The following is a 22,407-nucleotide window of genomic DNA, read 5'->3' as shown; positions in this document are numbered from 1 at the left end:
TCGAAAAAGTATATTAAAGAATTCAAAAGGTTTTATTGTGGTCCAAAAGAATAGTAAACGTTATTTAAATTTCGGAATACCAACTGACATAATGAGAACAAATTTTTGTTTGGTAAAATCTTTAGTATTGTACTTAATTTAATTACTAAACTAACTACGACTATCGAATTTTTATAGAATTATTTTTTACACCAGAAAAAATATTTAAAATAAAAAAAATATTTATCTATTACTATTTGATTATGGTTGAGCCGTTGGGGTACCCAAAAAAGATGGAAAAGGGACCAAGGGTTAATTATGGACACCCCGTGACGGTTGGTGACGGACCTAAGGGTTCAAATGATAATTTGTAACAATAAAACATTATTTTTACATTTTAAGGCGTCGCTTTTGTTTAACATAATTCTACACTGTTTTCACATTTAATTTAATTAAATTGTTTATAACTTCTTTTATGCAAGTAGGTACCTTTATTTTGAGTTTCTGCTGAAAAGTATTCTGAAAATTAGACTGAATCGGCGCTGAACTTTACACAGTTACATTAATTGAGCTTATTTGTGCATTTACGCCCGCATTCACAAACATTACTATGAGGTCTCACAGTGCGCGTGGACGCACAGGGTCACACACGAACCAATCACAGAGTTCTATTCAACGCTGTGCGTTCGAATTGCTGCTTCACTTAAGCAAGCATCGTTTATGAATACGGGCGTTAGTTTGGAATAAAACCACTTTAGTACCTACCTATATCACCTTATATAGTTGTACAACTGGTGCCTTCCTGCCGAACATTATTGTTGTCGAATCAACGTCATTGTCCAACAAAGAAATAGTTATGATATCTTGCTTCGGAGGACATACTACTACCTTCTTCGTAAAAAAACTCATTTATTTCTGCTATTTGCAGAAATAAATGAGCGAGTGAGAGTGCTTTTAAAAAGCACTTTTATACGTCCCAGTAGGTATTAACCCTACCACTGCTTCGGGACATTAAATGGGCCAGAGCTGAGAAGAAGCAGCGCAAGAAACTCAATCACAATTTGATCGATGCAATTAATCCATAAACTATGGCGGCTTACTTTCTGACACTAGGATTGGGACTTTTACTATTACTTATCCGAAAAAAAAAGAAGTGATTAAATGACCATTACTATTAATGTAACTTACTAATACTTAACAGATTATATCAATTTGGGATACCTATCATAGAGGCCGAAGAGCGTCGCGCGAAATATTGCGCGTGCTGTTTTTATGCATACCTAAGTGTTTTTATTGCTAACGCCCGTTTCCCATATTCAATTTTTGTCCAAATTCTCATTGCAACTGTCAAATTTGAATCTGTTTTTGATCAAATATCCATAATTTGTGATGCGGTTACCCTTTAATGTTGTTTAAATGTATAAACATCGAAAACTGTAGATATTTTGACCAAAAACATTATACAGTTGACGTACGGATTTTGATTAGGATTGAATTTAGAAAATCAGCATAAATAATTATTATGGAATAAAAAGACAATTTAAGCAAAGTTAATTTCTTAACTTAAAAAAGTTTTGTATTGTGCAGAGATCGAACCCGTGATCTCTGGTACGCTGGCACGCAAACCACTACACCAAACTGCCATCTTGTGCAGTTGTAGTATGTGATACCAACTTGTTATCAAAATTTACTTGTAGGTATTTACAAGTACATAATCGCCCGTATTCACAAACTGTACCTTGGGGGAGGACTTTGTCCAGCAGTGGACGTCATTTGGCTGAAACGAAACGAAACTATGAGGCACTAAATACTATACAATAGTGATACTGGACGCTGGACTGAAAGCATTGGGGGAGGCGTATGTTCAGCAGTGGACGTTCTATGGCTGAAATGATAATGAAAATGATGACTATGAGGTCTTAGTGAGCGTGGACGCACAGGGTCACACACGAATAAATCACAGAGCTCTATTCAACGCTGTGCGTTATATTTCCTGCTTCGCTTAAGCAAGCATCGTTTGTGAATACGGGTGCAGAATGTGTCTAATGTTCTCTCAACTTTACATCGTTATAACGGCCTTACCGTGAAATCTTAGCAGCTTATGCACATTGCACATACGTTAGGTAAATGGGTGTTATATTGCATAATTAGCGCCACTGCAGTCAGTTTGTATCTGTTTAATACTAGATAAACTAAATTATCTCATGTTTACTTATTTCTGTTGACATTACCACCGCTTAGTGTGTTTTATTACAATTTCTTTATTATGTATTCAGTAATTACTGACACCTGTTTTGTATCTCTACGTACACTTCACTGAGGTTAGACTTAGTTATAAGTAAATATCATAGTAAGGTGTCTACGAGCGACGGTAATCACTTACCATCAGGTGATCCGTCTGCTCGTTTGCCTCCAGTCTCATAAAAAAACTTCTCGTAGGTAGTACATGGAACTTATAACAGAAGAAAATGAACTTCACATAGGTATGTATTCAGCTTTCATATGTACTTTACTTAATTTGAATATTTACAAAAACGTTGTTATTTTTCTAACAACAAAAAACTTCTATTATTATTCCTTCAGCATTTTTATTTCAATTATATTTCAGTTTAAAACTTCAAACATTCAAAAGCGTAAGCATTCAATTCATCCATTTGTACAGCACATCAGAATGTACATTTTTGTACAAAAAACGTACCTATTACAATGCCATAAGATGCCACAGTGTATAGCTTGATGTGCCTACTGTACATCACCAAAGGAAACTCTTAATCAAATAATGATTTGCCCGTAAATTGAATTAATTGATAATGGTGACCGAGTTTTGGTTTATTTACTAACAATAATAAGACTAATAATATTCATTCGTTTTCTAATTGACCATAAAATTTATTATGGCGGCTTTTACTGAACTATAAAGATACTAGCTTTTGCCCGCGGCTTCACCCTCGTGAAATTTAGTTTGTCACATATCGTTATAAATTGTAGCCTAAGTATATGTATGTTATTCTGGGTATAAACAATAACACTGTAAAGTTTCATCAAAATCCGTTCAGTAGCGGAAACAGTAACAAACATGTTAACATCCAGACATCCATACAAACTTCCGCATTTATAATAATAGTAGGATTTAGGGCGGACGAGTAACCACTTGTTATTATTCTAGCTGTTCTAGCTTTTAAAATGATTCAATGTAACAAAATAAATGAAAGACGATCCAATAGTGAAACATTTGAATCTTCACTAATTTTGTCAAGATTATGAAACATGTAAAGTTTTCCTGCACCGACTCCAAAAGTATCAATCATGGTATACCTACATAAATATTAATAATTCGTCCTAATAAATAAGTAGGTAATTAGTAATTATTTTTCTACTTTTTCGTGTAGGTTTTTTGGAGTCGGTTTTTTTTAATAAAATTTTACTTATTTCTTGCTTTTTAGTTAACTAATTATTACCTTGATGTTACCACTGAAGGTAGGCAGTACATTGAGACCATATTCTTCATGTCTAGTGTAAAATAATATTCCCTACAAAATACAGGTTACCATATAGGAAACCTAAAAAGACCTTAAACGGTCAGCCCACCTTAAAAACATGAAAGAATACAACTGTTGGTCTATTTGTACTTATAATATTTAAAGAATTATCCTACAACTCCTAAGCATTAAGGAGTTGTACCTACCATGACCAGTTTTTCTTCAAATTCGCATGAGACCACCCTTTTGATAATACCTATTCAACAAAAAAATAATCGTTCAAATTGGTTCATAATCGGCGGAGATATTGCGTATAAAAAAGTTCATCCCCAATTTTCCACCCTTGGGGTGAAATATTTTCTTCAAATTCGCATGAAACCACCCTTTTGATAATACCTATTCAACAAAAAAATAATCGTTCAAATTGGTTTATAATCGGCGGAGATATTGCGTATAAAAAAGTTCATCCCCAATTTTCCACCCTTGGGGGTTGTTTTTTTTTATTATTAAATTTAAATGGGACCACCCTTGAGGTATTACCTATACGCCGAAAAAAGACTTGTTCAAATCGGTTCATAATTGGCGGAGTTATCGCGTAACAAACATAAATAAAAAAAAAACATACTGGTCGAATTGAGAACCTCCTCCTTTTTTGAAGTCGGTTGAAAATAAATGAAAGACGATCCAATAGTGAAACATTTGAATCTGCACTAATTTTGTTTTGACTACTTTATCTTATAACCTCTAAGGTAAACTATGATCTCTGACATTTGATAAAATAACCGGGTTTATATTATTGAGTGTTATGTAAAGGTTTGATAAAAAAATATTCGGATCACAATAACTTTACAAATTAGGTAAGGTTTTCCTTGAAAGGTCTAAGTATAAGATTCTGAATAGGGAATAAAAATATTCGGATTTGTCTGGTTTCATATCGCAGTTATTGAATTTTTAGCGTTAAAAGTTGCATTTCAAACTAAATTGTAAAACATTTTTTCAAGTTCTTTATAATTTACAATTCTGTATTGTTATTACTTAGTTTCCTTTAGATTAATTATTATGAAAAAGATTACGAAGACAACTCTTCTGATCGATTACTGGCATAGTGCATCAGGGAGCGTAATAATAAGTATAAATTAAGATTTTAGTTCTTCAAAGTTTCCGCTAGGGGCGCTGTACAATCCGTCATACATTAAATGTCACTTTTTTACGTAGTCTACATTGAATGCGTTTGAAATAAACTCACACTACGCCCCCAGATTATACTTGTTTTTTTTTGTAAATTACTCCTGTTTACAACTACTTAGATAAATTGTTTTTGTCATCATCATGTACCTCATGTCTTTGCTCTCAAAAAGCTCCGTTTGTTGTTTACACAATTCGTGCCCCCATTTTGTGTATCCAATTCCATCATCATGTAATACATTTTGTGGTACGTGGAATTATATTATTCTACGTCTAAATTCTGAATTTTCCCCGCTTCGTTTGCCCGCGCTTTGATTACGTTGTTACTCCATTAACCCTCCGTGTACGAGGTGACTAAAAGTTACGTCCCGTACCAGGTGGGGTATGACATACCCCAATATACAAAGTGATAAAATTTTCATTTAACATTTTTTAGGTGGAATTTAATATTTAATATTGATTATTAACGTATGCTAATTAGGTGTAAGAAAAGCTCTGAGCTGAAAATGTGTATTATAACATTTTTATCATAAAATAACAAAAAGACACAATTTCCGTTGTTCTTGTAATTTAGGAATCAGTTTCTTATGTATAATTTTTAATTAGTGCCTTTAATTATGACAACCGTTTTATTTAACAAAGTACAAGATATTTACTTATAATTTAAAAGTAAATTAAAAACTGGAAGGGTATAAATTTATTTTGATTATTGGTTTTCAATTTATTACAATTCTGATGAAAGAAAATGAGTATGCTCAATGCATAAAATGGGAGCGTAACAATTTTATTTATTTATAAAATATGCTGTTCTATTTCAGTAGCCCATAAATTGTATCACCAAGTATAAATTGTAGCCCATAAGTGTATGTTCACATACATCTTCGGATCTCAGTACTAAACTTCCAGGTTTGCACTAAAAGTCATCTCATTTGACTAAAAGTGCTTGAAAATTTCAGATTCCGTGAAAATTACGAAAAATATTATTTGTATTGAATTTTATTCAATTAACAAAGCTAAAAATATATAAATTATACCAAAACTGTTAAATTATTTTCTAACTTTTTTAACAACGTCCCGTACCAGGTGGGGTGTGTGACACCCACACGCACTTTAAAGGCATGTTACTCAGTTGGTACTCACCGCTGGACTGATTTTGCAGCGCTGATCGAAGCAGCAGCGCCATAATTCCAGCTACTGAGAATTTCAAATTCAGCACTTGCAAATTTTTAAAATTATGGCTATTTTTAAAGGCCTGGGGTGTGTCACACCCCACCTCGTACAGCGAGGGTTAAAATTATTACTCCACCATCTAATTTTACTGTTACCGTGCTTTACTTGAATTTGGGCTCAAGTGTGCGATGGAAACGCCCATTTTTCATGTCAATATCAAAGAACAAAGTGGATTTTATTCTACAGATTTTTTACAACCTTTTATTCTCTTAGTTTGTCATGAACTTTAGTGAATTGAGAGGTTTTTACGTATGTTCTATTTGTTTTTTTCGCATATTTATTAATTTTAGCCTAAAACCCAACAGTAAGGATATCCTATTGCCGATTCTAGATTCTAGAAATGCTAATTAATTTGTCCGTTTGAGCCCTCGGCCGCTGGACTATTGTGGTCAACCCATTCCTAATACAAGCGTATTTGACTTGCACGGGTTAACAGTTATCGTATAACACAAAAGACCAGAATATTGCCCTCAAGAATATTTATTAGTAAATGGTTTCAAAATCCCCATTATAAGTCACTTGGAAGCATACCTAAGAATAAAATATGGCAACATGGTCGTTTGATTAGAATATGAGTCTTAAAAAAAGGATTCTAGCTACTTTAAGATTTTAAACCTTCATTTCAAATAATAGAGATTACACTTTTTTCAACGCATTTTTTTATGTCTGTAATTTAATTAATTTTAATGTTCGTTCGTTCGTTCGTTTCAGTTTTAATGTAAATCATGTCAATTCAAATGTCGCGTTAAGAACCGTGTTTCTCTATTTTAATTCGAGCTCCTTGTTTAAAAATACTTCATACAAAGTTTTATTCATTTGAACTACACTATAACAAAGACGATTAGATTCTCAAATCATCCTTTACAAAGAAACCGTCAAAATAAAATTAAAATGAAACAAAAGGTGGCAAATGTTATGTAGAGACATTCCATCCACTTTACCACGTCCACACACAGTCAAGAACTAAAGTGCTCAGTCCTTATTCATATAGCCATAGAAATGAAACTAAAGTCGCTCTCTGAACTCTGTACCTGAAAGTCAAGTGACACTTGTGAAAAGAGCTGTAGAAACACCTTTCGTGGGACTTTAAGCACTGTTTTCAATGCCAAAAGGAAAATATTTCTTTTTGATCCGACGCCGAGTATGTTTGGATGACATAATGATTGTATCTCAGTTCCACAGCTCCTGAGTGTGTAGCTAGAACGGGAAAATGTGGTTGTCAAAGAAACCTAGACTAAAGAAAGCCAGTGGCTTTGCAATTATAGGTAGGTGGTGGGTTCGTTTCAGTCAAATGACGTCCACTGCTGGACAAAGGCCTCACCCAAGGATTTTCATAACGACCGGTCCTGCGGTGCCCACATCCAGGAAATTCCCACTACCTTCATCAGATCGTCGGTCCATCTAGTTGAAGGCCGGACCACGCTACGTCTTCCAGCCCGTGGTTGCCACTCAAGAACTTTTCTGCCCCAACGGCCATCGTCTCTTTGAGTTATGTGTCCCGCCCACTGCCACTTGATTTTAGCAATTCTGCGAGCTTGTGAGGGAGGTAGTGGTTAGTATAGTATTTATTCAGAACTTTATTGCATAAACGCAGAAAGTACTTATGCACTGCAAGCATCCAAGCATGATGATACGTCAAACTGGAATTAGTAACCACTTACGACTTACGCCAAAAAATACCATCTTGACATTAAATAATTTAAGATACAACGTACTTAAAACAAAGTGAACATCACTAAGATTTAAGTAATGTTATATTTCAGCTGTTTCTTCAAAGGTTCAGTTATAATAATAAATCTTACCAAACATTATTTGTTTTCCAATAAAACGACTTTTCTATTTTAGGGTATGGTGGACTCACGATGACGGTACCAATATTCATAAATGTTTGTTCCCGACCAATTACTGATATGACTGGCGATCCCTTTTTTGTAACTAAAAAGCAAAAGGTCATTTTGTCCTGTAATAATCTACTCAATTTTAGATACAAAGGTTTATTTGTGGTATGTTTGCCTCAAGCTCTGTATACTTTGTAACATAATACATTGTTATTGTTAATAAAACTAGATAACTTTTGATAAATGACGGTCAGAATATGTTGACGATATAATAAATGGGACGTTATAGTGTAGGGTAAAATTTGCTAGGAATATGATAGGTGTATCAAAGAGACGAATAGAGCCAATAAATTCAAATATTTTTGCCGAGTTGATCCCTTATTCTTCTTCCTAACCGTCTGTCATAACTTTTGGTTGGCTTTTTTTGTTTTAGGTCTTTATTCTTAAGGCCGGGTAGCAGAGAAAATGGCGAAAATGAGGTTTTCATTTTTCATTTTTGAGGTACTAAACAGTAAAATTAAAGGCTAAGATTTTTATTGGGCATAGTTGAGGATATTTTCTAGGGCTATTAACGGATGGAAACACGATTTGATGAAGTTGACTCGATAGAATAAATTCCCAAAGTTACCTCTATTCGTTTTCTATTTATGGTTTTATATTTAAAATAAGCGATTTGAGATTCTAAATCTTTTACTAAACTAAAGTTCAGAAATAACTTGAGGGCTTTTAACGGATGAAATTTTTATATTGCGTCTTATTTAGTTACTATGTTAAAAAATGTGGAAAAAATCGTCCATGACGGCTTGGACAATCTCAATCAGTCGCGCGGTGGCGCTTACGGAGGACGGACGCGTGTCAGTTTTTTGGCCGTGACAGTTCGCGATTTGTCAATATTTTTGACAATGATGACTTTGATGAGTCACAGTATAATAATATCAGTGTTACTGGAGAAAGCTACAATTTTTGATAATTAAGAATTATCAATTTTGTCTACCTAATGAAATTTAAATCGTTTGCATCCTTTTAAACGAAGACTCTACTCATGATACATAGTACATTCCTCAAATATGAGACAAAACCAATAAGTTAAAATTACATTTTAATAGTTACCTACATACAATCGTCTTACACTCTTTAGAAGAGCACACTGATACAAATAAATAATAAAAAATTAGGTCAGTGGGTCAAATATAGGGGCAGCTGCACGTCACTGAAAGACGATTCTGTTTACTCGGCATCTGGGCTAGAGAACATGAACCCTTGTTTACAGATGCAGATGTAAATGGAGTTATAACTGGACAAATTTTACATAAATGTTTAACAGAAATCAGTTAAAAGACACATACATGGAATACCAATAAGGTTGCGGAGGGAAAGATACCTATTATAAACTAGCGGCCGCCCGCGACTTCGTTCGCGTGGACCTCGTTTTACCCCCGTTAGATATCATTTTGATAGATGGCGTTTCACGATTTCCCCCGAATGAATATTTACGCACGTCATACAGTAGTTTGTCCAGCGCTGTAGATTTTAACCAATGACGATAGGTAGATATCGCTTTTTAGACACGTCTTATTTATTTATTGAAATTTATTTGTCACATATCGTCATAAGTTAGCCTATATGTTAATCTGGGTTATAAACAATAATACTGTAAAGTTTCAACAAAATCCGTTCAGTAGTTTTTGCGTGAAAGAGTAACAAACATCCAGACATCCAAACTTTCGCCTTTATAATATTAGTAGGATTAGTAGGATAGGATATTTCACAATCCAAACTAATATTTACTATTTAGCATTTACTTACAGTAAATATTAGTTTGGATTGTGAAATATTTAAAAAAAAAAAAGAACAAAACAAAATAGGGTTTCAAATTACCTATCTTTTTCTAATTTATAAAGAGGTAAAGTTTGTGTGTTTGTGTATTTGTTAAATTGTAAGGAGTAGTATCGGGATCTGCTGAACCGATTTTAAAAAATCTTTCACCAATAGAAAGCCACATCTGAGTGTAATAGGTTATATTAAAACCGAAAAATTCCACGCGGGCGAAGCGGCGGGCGGAAAGCTAGTTTATTTATAATTATGTAAGAGCATAATTATTAAAGTCGAAGTCTAACATTCTTTATTTGTGTGGGCCTATATTAACGAGAGATTACAAGGCGTCAAATATTTCAATAAAAAAATTAAAAACTAATATAAAGCTACATTTTGCTCTCATGGAGCCTTTACCTACTCTGACAAATTAAGACTTAGAGAAGAAACTAATAATAAAACTATTTAACTGTCCTGCAATGAAAAGCTTGATCGGGTACAACACCTCAAGTTATTTCAGAACTTGATTTCAACTCCGAATATCAAATCGCTTAGGTATCTAAAGTCAAACGATTCTGAAATGTCAAGTGGACTAATGAATAACCCATTAAGATAGTAGCGCCCTCCTGTCAATGACATACCTGGAACGATAGAGTATTGGACAACTAATAAAAATGTTTTGTCCTAAATGACTGACGGATTCGTAGAGACCTGAAAGTTGGAAGGTGTGTCACACAAAGGTGTGACGTAGGCATCTCATAAGAAAAGATTTTCCGAAATGGGGTCATGAAATGAAGGGGGTGAAAAAACGGGGCAAAGTTTGTATGGGACAAAGTGATTCCTTGGTTCAATCTACTTGAAATTTAGCTTAACAATTCCTTAATATTATAATTCATGAAAGACGTGTGGAACGGGTAGAAAGTAATTTTCGCAGTCATTTTCTTCGAAGTTGATATCAATACTACTTAGTGCCTTTGATTTAATTACTTTTTATTTTTACAAGTGTTTGAAAACTCCATGTCAGATTGTGTTCAAGGTCAAGTGAAATCTCAAATTGAAATGTCTCAATCTCAATGAGGAGACTGTATTTATTCCTAGAATTCCCCTAACACCGTCAAATTTCCCTTTCGAATTCAAGACAGTGCAATTTCCCATCAGTCTGCTTCGTAATGACTATAAACAAAGCTCAAAGTCAAACTCTAGGGACCTCTGCTTGAACTCCCATGAGTGCACAGAGGTATGAAGGTAACCGCGTGTGATGCTCATAGTAATTTTCGATACAGAACCCCGTACATACGTCATACATATTATATATAGAAAACACCCAGACCAATACAAACAAATATGTTTCTGCAATTTTAGTATGATATTTTTATTTATTAATAAACAAAGAGACTGAACAAAATTGATGCGTTTATTGATTAATGTTATTAACCACATGCAAAGCTTCGTGAATTGCAACAACTATAAATTTATTATCCAAGCTCTAAATAATCGCTACTAAGAATAACTTATCATAAAATGTTTTTCCCAAGGGCCTACCGATAGGTCGGGTGACGTAATCTTGAAATTCTTTAAGCTGGCGCAGAACTTCTAGAAGATCGGGCGACGCCACGGCCACTTTGAACCGTGTTTAGTTCTGCAGTTATATTTTATATTTATTCGATTTTAGAATATATTCCCAAAAAGTCTGAAAGGTGTTTTAATTTGTATCACTTGGATATGATTTGTATTAGAAAGTGTTGTGAGTGTGACGCTTGAAGGGAAGGAAGTCAACCTAACCTAACCAACTGCGTATTTTTCTATACTGTGTAGCTGGAAATTGTGGCGGGAGCTCTTTGGCGCGCTGTCTTCGGCGAAGAATTGCGCGCGCAGATTTTGACAGCGCGAAATACCTACTTTAGCAGAAATACCAAGCCTTAAGTTGGCATGAGGCATGAGACAACCTGATTGTTTATCATCATTATCATCATCATTTCAGCCACAGGACGTATACTGCTAAACATAGGCCTCCCCCAATGACGTCCACATCGCACGGTTGGTAGCGGGCGGCCTGCGTTCAGCGCCTTCTTGCTTCCTTTATCAAGTCGTCGGTCCACCTAGTGGATGAACGTCCTACGCTGCGTTTTCCACTCCAGAATACCTTGCTGCTAAATCATTAAATTATTTTAATCTGTTACGGTTATCCAAGCCTACAAAGCCAAAAATTAACCGAGAACAATCACAATGTAATTCTTTAACAATTTTCCTGCCCACTTGCATGAAATAATAAAGTTCGAAAGTGATTAGCGATTCTCTTCCCTAATGAACTCTTTGCCAAGTAAATTAGACATCGGTTGTTAATATAACGGTTGTACAGTAAAGGGAACGGGCCACGATTCGGAAAGTTAAACTAATTCCAACATTTAGTTCAAACTCGACTTGAATTTAAATTGTTAAAGATGAATTGCTTTGTTTAATTAGAACGAAATTCTGCCTCCAATTAATTTTGTTAATGCACCCTTTCGTTTGCCCCTGAGTAAGGCCTCCAGCGATTTCTTCAGGTAGTTCTCAGTATTGGTTATCTTATTAATTTGCTCTGCAGTTTACGAGATAAATTAAGTATGGTCAGGTTTTCGCTTTTTCTAGGTAAAATGTATATTTGCCAGGTGAAATTTCTGCGTGTACATCCAGAAACAAATCAACTAAGGCTCAAACCACATTATCTTAGATATGTACTTGGTGATTAGAGGAACATCAAAATATGTATTAGAACTGGCGTCGCACAAAATCTTACAAGCTTTTTTCCTAGAGACAAAACAGAAGGAAACTCCTAGAGAGTCGTTTATCGAAAAACAGTGAGCTAACATGATACCACCTCAATAACAAGTCTTAATACAGCATCTGTTACTACTTCCTACTCTGTGCTACGTGACTCAATACATTGGCTATACTCGTAAAGCAATCTTCTCAGTATAGTCTAGGCCAGGGTTTCTCAAACTTTTTAAGTCGAGCCTATACTAACAAAAAAAATATTTTCATGCATTAAGAAATAGGCTAGTTTCAAAGCTCGCACTGAGCGTTTCGATGACTCTTTTATAATGCGAACAGCTAGGAACTGGAATTCGTTGCCTGCTGCTGTCTTTCCTAACAAATGAAAACTATAATCCGGGCCTTTTCAAGGCGAGAGTGAATAGGCACTTACAGGGCAGATATGTACCATCCTAGACCGCATTCCACTTAACATCAGGTGCGATTGTGGTCTGTGTGGGAAATACCTGCAATACAAAAAAAACAATTTTTTTAGTCCGTCAATTTTAATATAAAATAATAATTACTAAGTTATAGTGCGTTGAAGTTTCGCGCGACGTTACAAAGTGCAACACTTTTACGCACTCACTGACGTCACGAGCCTTTTCTTTAGAACTTTGACACGCTTTATCTCTTTACATTTTCATTACTTTTAAAAAGTGAAAAATTGGTGTCGAGTATTTTCTGATAAGCTAACTGACGGACTAATTAAAACTCTTGCTTTTTTACCCAGGAAACATCCCTATTACTAATGACACCCCCCCCCCCCCCCTTCGTGGCCCCTCCCTAAAAAGTAACCCTAGATACGTCAATGCCCCCTGATTTAAGTTACAATAACGTATTATCGAAACTTGTATAGCAGCAATTGAAGGGCAATTCGGAACAGTTAATTTTTTTTCGAAAAGGCAAACGTACGTATTACGCCCCCCTGACATTTCTCTACGCCCCCTTAGGGGTCGTGGTCCTCTAGTTGGGAAGTCCTTGTCTAGGCACTAAACAAATGCTGACATATATGGGATCTCAAGGCGTCGCCGTGAAAGGCTGAACTCAACCCTTTCATCGTATTTCTAAATACACTCGGCATCAAATAAATCGCACCTCCCGCGACAAGCACTTATCAAACGTATGCATCCCCACTTCCCACCAACATTGGTACCATTTGAAAGCCTAGTTCTAAACTTCATTTCATTAAAGGAAAGGTTTTTACCCCAAAAATGTGTCTTTACAAGGATCCTGAGTCACTTCTTCAAAAAATAGGTAGACTATACAACTGTTAAGTTGGGATTAATCGCTATCCATCTGTTAAAGAGGACACGTGAGATCTTTATTTGGTTTTATAACCATAAAAATTGGTCTAATTGATCCCAGAGGTGAGCCTAAAGTGAGGTCTATTTTCAAGTCACATTTATGGTATATGTTAATCATTTATTTAGAAATGAAATGTATTTTTCTTTAAGGATATTTATTGGGCTTTCAAATAACACCAATATTGTTGGGGTACCATAATTGTGTCAGAAGAAAATCTTTAAAGTTCGCGTCGCGGAAGGTGCGATTTATTTGATGTTGAGTGTAGATAAAAGCCTGCGGCCGCTTGCCGCTGGCAGCTCCCATATAGGCTAAGAACTCACGGCGCGATTTTCACCCGCGCCCGCGGCGGTTGTGGAATTGCGGTTTTATTTCAAAACTCACGGGAGTGGTTATTTGCGCGGTTATTCTAAGAAATCACGGCGCGATTTTCACCCGCACCGCGCGCTAAGTCACTGGTACAAAATGTTCGCCTGGTTTCGGTTATCGCGTGGTTTTCGCGCCCGCTGCGGGCGAAAACCGCGTCGTGAGTTGTGCATTAGTTTTTACATAAGTAATATCTGCATTCTACAGAAGCTGCGGGCCCGCAACCGCCGCAAGCGCGGGTGAAAATCGCGCCGTGAGTTCTTAGCCATAGGGCTTGTTAAGTACACTGGCAGGCATTTCTGGGAAGGAAGATCCAATCCTATTGACTCAGTAATTTTGTTAAAATCTAAAATCGTGTTGTGGGATGTTAATTATCATAAGTGAAGACATTTTAATGTAGACTTATTACTGGAGATTTAAATTGTCAACCTCTAGTAACGTTTGTATCATATTATTATTATTTTGTTGGAAATTAAGTTTAAAGAAGTTTAGTGGGCAGAGTATTCTAAAGACTTAGGACTTGTTTCTGTCCGCAGATTCGTACTTTCACAGGTTTATCGTGGTTCACGAATAATGTTCCATCCTTATTGTGAAAAGTTTATTTCTTATTTAACCCTTCTATCCCGCATTATTTTAATCCTTCTTGCAACTAACGCGTACTTCTCTTATATCACACGCTACGAGTATGTGTAAAAATTGGTTCTGCGGTTAAGCGTAAAAACATCAAGCTGGTTACTTTTGTTTTTATAATACTATGAAAATTGAAATTATAAAAGATCAAGGGATTCTCACCGTTATTGAAAATTCAATAACTAGCGCAGAACTTTCTACCTAATGTTTATTTTATTCGTGCAACGTTTCGGGAAACATTTTGCAACTTTCCCACAATCCTGATTTTCCACGAAACAGTTTCCTGTTGATTACTCTTGGTGGGAAACATGGCAACACCGTTGCCTGTTGCTGGCAGTTTTGTTTTGCTTATGTAGTTTGTTGTCGTAGGGGTTAGAAAAGTTTTGTTTGGTTTTGGTATCAATGAGATAATCCATGAACTACGGATTTTCCAGGAAGGGTATTTTGAAGGAATGCGTGTTTAATATTCAACCTTACATGACGTGAAATAGCAAGATAAAAGGTAGTGGTAGGTTCTCAAATAGAGATCACGTTTCGGTGAACTTAATGTAAGGCGCCCACTTTTTTTTTATCCATAACGAGGAAGCTCTTGGCATGTATCTCACCTGATGGTAAGTGATGATCAGGCCGAAGGTCGAGCTTCACCCGAAATCCTCAACCACAGAAGAACTGGCTATCTTACCTCTAACTGCCGGAACACAACAATGCCTAAGGGTCATTCCACCGGCCAAGAAAATCACGTGTCCGGAGCCAAAAAGTACCCGAATATCATAATATTTTAGTAACAAATAATTTTATCTAATAGTATAACTTTGGTTCTTGTTGTTAAACCACAGAGATTGTTGATAATAGTTAATTAAGTAATATAAAAAAAATCATAAGTCGTCAAAAATTGATTACCACGACGTGTCCGCGCTCCCGATTTCAGAACAAATTTGCTCGTATAAATTAATCCGTTATTATTACCGCTTTCAATGCTTATGTAATCGATTACTGATTAAATAAACATTGATAAATTAAATACGATATAACTATATGACTAAAAGGTTTTGTAAAATAACTATTTGAAGTTGTGTCCAGGCGTTAACCGTGATTACCCCGACACGTCACTAATGTGCGCCTACGTCTCTAGCTACGCAATTTAGAAACGAGCTCTATCCTCCCCCGTGAACCTTTAGTGGTGGCCTGCGTGCCGAGGTGATCGGTAATGCAACTCGTCGCAGGATTTCGGAGTTATCGAGTTAAGAATATGATTACCCCGACCTTGGTTCAGTGCACGATTGATTTACTCTATCCTGTTTTTTTAGGTTTCTTTACATGGAAAGTTCTTGAGAATGTACAGGAATAATGGTCCATGTAACCGCATTTTTGTGTATTAAAACATATGGGATTCAACTTACAGATTGGGCAGGGCTCAGGATAAACCTTAATTTTTTGACTACCCCGACCTTGATTACCCCGACTTTTGTCACCGAGTAATCATACTGTAATTTTACTAATGAATGATTAACTAAATAACGTTTAATAAGCAAAATTACCCTTTACTAAAATGAAATCCTATCTCCTATTAATACATAATAATATTATCCCTCAAAATTGGCAAGACCCCTGGACTCGACCTTATCACCGCTGAAATGCTGTAAGCCGATGTAAACTCCGCCGTTAACGTCCTGACACCTGTCTTCGAAAACATCTGGATGGAAGAGGAACTTCCAGACGACTGGCATAAGGGGCTTCTAATTATTGTGCCGAAAAAAGGGTAAAGCAAGGGTATCAGTACCGGAAGACCCAAGAGATGCGATCTGGAGTGAGGAATTGCACACCGTTGGTGCAGAGGATGTCCAACGAGTCCACAATTTCACTTACCTCGAGCATCGTTTCAGAGCCTGGAGGTACCGAAGAGGACATCACTTCGCGCATTGCCAAGGCCAGAGCTACCTTCGCAAAACTTCGAGCCGTATGGCAGTCACGGAAATTGACCCAAGCAAGATCAAAATATTCGGGTCCAACGTCAAACCAGTTCTGCTCTATGGGCGTGAAACGTGGAAGGTCACTAAGGTTATCTCGCACCAGCTGCAGATCTTCTTCAGCCGCTGTCTTCGCCGAATTCTCCAAAATCTTCAAACGACGAACTTTTGGAACGCTGCCACGAAATACCGATCTTTCAGCAGAATAAACGCTGCAAGTGGAACTGGATCGGCCACACTCTCCGAAGGGACCCCGATCACATCCCCAAGCAGGCTCTAGATTGGAACCCCCAGGGAAAATGCAAACGTGGTCGCGCCAAAAAAACATAGCGGCGCACTTTTAAGACTTGGAGCGAGATCAAACACGAAGCTCAAGACCGAATGCGATGGAAGACTGTTGTGGACGCCTTCTGTCCCATATAGGAGAACTAGCGGCCGCCCGCGACTTCGTACGCGTGAATCCTGTTTTTCCCGCTAATTTCCGTTCCCGTGGGAATTTCGGGAATTCCTTTCTTAGTGCACCTCTACGGTACCTAAGCTACGTCCCTTCCAAATTTCAAGTGCCTACGTTTAGCCGTTTAGGCTGTGCGTTGATCTGTCAGTCAGTCAGTCAGTTTCTCCTTTTATATATTTAGATAGGACATTGAGTCACTAATATTATATGTATAATGTATATATGTATGTTTTTTACTCTTTTACGCAACAACTACTTGACAGATTTTGTTGAAACTTTACAATATTGTCGTTTATACATCAAAATAACAAATGGCTAGTTATAATTATCATTTACTTTACCATAACTTTAAAAAAACCTTAGAAAATAAAATATTTTGTGTTATTTTTGATTACTCTGACTCCCAACTTTGATTACCCCGACCATGAAAATTTTGATGTCGCATAACTTTTTATTCCAGCTTGCTACAGATGGGCCAATATAAAAAATATGCTCGTAATAATGTCTATTTTGAAATGTTTTACCTAAACTTACTCTAAATTCAAAAATAAAAAAGGTCGGGGTAATCAACAAAATAATCCAGATCCGGAGAATGACCGCTAAATGTTAACATTGTTGTTATGGCGACAGACTTAGGTAAGATGGTAGTAGCTAGCCAGGTGGACTTGGAACAAGCCCTATCACCAACCAAATCGAACAGAAAATTCTGCCCCCACTGGGAATCGAATCCGGGACCTCTGCGTCTGAAGCAGGTGGTCTAACCACTAGACCACAGAGGAGGTTGCTCGATGGACTTACGATTCTAGAATAGTCGGCTGTGGCTGGCTGAAAAAAGGATATAATTATGAAAATGAAAAAAAATGTTTTCAACAATACATTTTACAATAATTACAAAAATTGCAGACGCTGTTTGGGTGAACTGGAGCCTAAACTAAGATGATTCTGTATTTTAAGACTCCAGGTCTATGTTTAAAGGTGGACTGCCTCTGACCTACTCGATGAAGAATCGGAGTTTTCTTACTTCCCTACAAGTATGTGAAGATAAAGCTTTTTTAAATTCCAGTTACTTCCACACAACCCCCACAGAAGGTTAGGCTTTACGAGATAATTTGATAGGCTTCTAACATTGTATACTTTAGTTAAATTATACAGATATAGAGCACTGTACGTGATTCTCCCTCCAAACCAACATGAGTAGCAACAGAAGGGACAAAAACAAATGTTATTTATTGAATTTAGTTATAGTTTGGGATCACAGCAATGTGTTCAGCAATATGTCCTACTGTATCTATTGTGCCGGAACTTAGTTTTAACTTGGGAATGAGTCGAACCCGAGTTCTCGTGACCAGAATATAGCAATAACTACTCATCCCCCAGGACTAACGAAGCCACATCTGCTTCGAATTTAAACTTAAGGGTTCCTATCAAAAACTTGAAAAGCACTTCAGATATCATTGAAATATTAAGTGGGCGTTAATGTTTTAAGTGTTAACTTTAAGATGGCGGCGCTTTGTTACGAAAGTTAAGCAACTTTTGCTTAGGTAGTGGGGATGGTAGATGATTTTTGTGGTATAAATAATAAATTACTATTGTTGTTAGTCACTTTTGCAAAGTGACAATAAGTACAAGAAATATAAATAAAATACGATGAACACAAGATCTAGACAACCTAGAGAGAGTGAAGAGTTGTTAACACAGAACAGAAAATATGATGATACGAGTAAATAAATTATTAGCAATATCTTTGTGAGACGTCTATCTTTGCATTCCTTATAAGAGTGAGAGATTCTGCTTTGCGTTATAAAAGAGTAAATATTTAAAACTTCTAAATGAGTTTAGCGATTGTTTAACGTACAGTGTTCCACCATATTTTAACTGTACTTAGATCAACTAAGATTCTCAAGAAAGAAAAAAGAAAAAGATTATTCTTTAAACTAGGTAAATGAGTTTGTTTTGTTGTGAACTCCCGTTTCAAATATAAAGTGTAGTGCACATAGTCAGCTAATAATAATAACCAGCAGCTGCCGGTTCACACGCTAACAATGGCAGGTTGGCAGGTCGCCTTATTATTTTAGTTGAAGTTAACGTCAGGCACTAAAACGTATAAAGCGTGTGCTCCCGCCGTGGGTGTTACATGAAAATTATTGTTCCAGGAAGTGTGGAAATGAAGGCTGGGAACATAACGCGTTTACGAGAAGAATATTATATTACTGACAGTAACACACTACTGATGCTGTATGAAATATCTTCTATGTAGTACAAGGATAGGTGCACTGATGTCAGATTTCTTTTAGCTAAGACATTCAGCGCTGCACGCAGGATGATTTAATGAAGGCTACTGACAACGCCATTCTTGTGGCGGAGTTTTGGGCTGACGCTGTTTAGGTTTGTTGTCGACACGATAAGATTCAGCGCTTTTTTGTGGTTACTAGTAATTTCGTCCTTAAAGAATGTATATTTATATTATCAGCTGGTCGCCCGAACACTATACGACGGCTACCAAAAGTTGGCAGAAAGAAAAAATAAATAAAATGGATAACTCTATTCTCAGTTTGGCCCTAAGGTTGACTGTAGGAAAATGCCCAATGGCATTAAGTCCGCCTTATGTACCGTTTAAAGTTTTAAATAAACAAATAAACAACACCTTTAATGGTTTTACTAAACAAACTTCGGGAAAGTAAGATAATACACTGCCGTATCATCAAAACCGCGTATATTATCCAAGTGTCATGAGAACCGCAAAAACTTCCCTTCTTCATTACACCGTCATTTCGGGGAACTTCGTTTTTGGGAAATTACCAAGTTGCTAATTAAATTAAGAACGTTCTTAAGTTTGTTCAAAGTATCGGGCTTATTTCGTTACGGTTTTAATTGTGTTACAACTTGGAGTTTTCGATGTCTAATATTCGGTTACTTAGTTAACGAGGTTCCCTTGTCGCTACTATAATTTTCGGCCTAATGACGAAACAGCACAATCAATTGTTCGCTACCGGTATCGGATTACAACATCTACGGGGTTATTTCCTGGTACAATCAGCGCCTATATGCAAGGATTTTTTATTTCTCACATCGCCTTGGCATTATCAAATCAATCAGTGCTTTTCTATAGGTAACAAAAATTTGGAAAGATATCCTACTAATATTATAAATGCGAAAGTTTGGATGTCTGGATGTCTTGATGTCTGGATGGCTGGATGTCTGGATGTTTGTTACTCTTTCACTCAAAAACTACTGAACGGATTTTGATGAAACTTTACAGTATTAGTGTTTTTAACCCAGAATAACATATAGGATATAATTGATGACGATCTGTGACAAACTAAATTTCACGCGGGTGAAGCCGCGGGCAAAAGATAGTCTAAGATAAATAGACGTTAGAGATCACATGACGTCATTGGTCATGTTAGAACGACACGCAGAATCCCATACAAGTTATAAAAGGCGGGTGACATTTGACGTCACGCTTAGCTATTTCCATACAAAATTTAAACACTTGTAACTTTTAATTTCTAGTCCGATTTCAATACTAGGTTTTTAGAAATTCTATGAGTTAAGTAAAGTGTTTATTTAATACATAATTTATTACCTTTTTAAATCGATGCATTTTTCCCTATTGTGTCATGAACTATGAGACCAAAAGTGGCCAAAAAGTAGATAACACAACCTTATTTCAATTGTGACAAAGACGTGTTGCGTCATGAGTGTTGTTGCGACAACAATCATGTTGGCTATTTTGGGTTTTAAGAAATATTAAAAAAGAAAACTATTTATGCTGACTGTACAAATAAAAATAAAAACTAATCTTTTATCCCGAGTTGCAATGTAGTCTATTATTAGATAAAGGATTTTTTTTTAAGTTTAATAAAAACTGTGAGCACATTATTAGGTAGGTCGTGTACTTTAACCAAAATCGCAAAAGTGCCGAAGACAAAAAAAAGATAAAGATGTTATTGTATGAAACAAATCAAATGAAATCATTTATTTGCATTACATGTGTGGTTTGAAAGTTAGTAAACTATGTATTACATTCTGTTTTATAATAGTCTATTAGTAGGTACACAGTACTTATGATTTAGTCATATACCTGCCTTAGGGGGCACTTAGATACACGGAGGTCTGAAAGTATATTGTCCTGATACTTATTGGCCTAATAACAATTCGCTCAAACCCAAAAAATACGAAAGCTTTTTTCTAAAAGGCAAGTATTTTATTTGTTTTCTTGTAATCCAGAAACAATCATCCAATTATCTAGATAAGTAAGCTTTACAAGTCGCCAAAGGGCGGCTAACTGAAAAAGCTCGTAAAAGCTCGTTTCAGGCAGAGATAACGGATCGGCGTAATTAAATTCATAAAGGTGACCTGTCCCTGATTTGATGCACTTGTCTCTTAATTAGATTAGAATCTGTCTTTCATTTCAAGTAAAAGAGAAAGCAATTAGTTTTCTTTTAGATTGAAAAAGTAAGTCTTGATTACCCAATGATCTATGATAGAGATAAGTTTGCCAAAATATGCCCAATCACTGGTTTTTGAAGGGGTTGGGGTTATAAGTAATCAGAAATACTAACGTTGTAAGAAAATTCCACTCTATGGCTAGTAAATTAATAGAGGGTTTGTAGACTGAATTTGTTGTTTATAAGTGCCCTAAATAGAACTTATGCCCGTTTTCACCATTAATCCCTAATTTTTAAGTGACCCCTATGGTAACAAATAACAGGACTTTTGTTTACATAGCGGTCGCTTAAAATTAGGCATTGACTGTGAAAACAGGCATTACACTATTAATTTGAAATTGTTACACCAACATTTCCCCACAGTGAGATTCGAACCCACAACTATAGCTACTCGTAGTAAGTACAACTAGTAGAAAACCAGGCCTTGCGACCGTCTAAGTTTTGATTGACACTTGTCCTTGGCTAACATCCCCTTTTCCATTTGTCATCCCGATATTCTAGGACGTGAACACTAAAAGTAGCAAAACTTCATTCCGAAGTATCAAAAGATTTCGCCATCATAAATTACAGGTTCACAAAGAGCGGTCGCGAAAAGTAACTATATTTTCTTTTCATCAAAGGAAGGCCACAACAAATCATCTATCCAAAATAATCTAGCTTCGTGGAATACGGCATTCAATCAGCATTTTCATAAATAACTCTGAGTTACATAGGAGTAATTCATCAGAGCGATATTTCTATTATACAGACCTGCGAAAATATAAGTCGCACATCACGTGACCGTCCACACGCTCGTGAAATGGACAAAAACGGACGAAATTGATTACTAGCAATAAATCAATGACATATGGAGGGACACGCGTGATTTAAGAGCCATCGCACACTCGATACTTTTAAATTGGTCAAATTGTTTTTGGTGAT

The 22,407-nt window shown here is 36.2% G+C and overlaps 1 protein-coding gene across 1 annotated transcript in view; it reads left to right on the top strand.

The window, feature by feature from the left end:
- LOC135074351 (allatostatin-A receptor) overlaps positions 1-22,407 on the top strand; it is a 153,682-nt gene that overhangs the window by 548 nt on the left and 130,727 nt on the right. The gene's annotated exons all lie outside the window — the stretch shown is intronic.

Source organism: Ostrinia nubilalis, chromosome 9, assembly GCF_963855985.1.
Source record: "Ostrinia nubilalis chromosome 9, ilOstNubi1.1, whole genome shotgun sequence".
NCBI classification, from domain to species: domain Eukaryota; kingdom Metazoa; phylum Arthropoda; class Insecta; order Lepidoptera; family Crambidae; genus Ostrinia; species Ostrinia nubilalis.
Note: the sequence above shows the minus strand (reverse complement) of the source record. Positions and strands in the feature narration are given on the sequence as shown.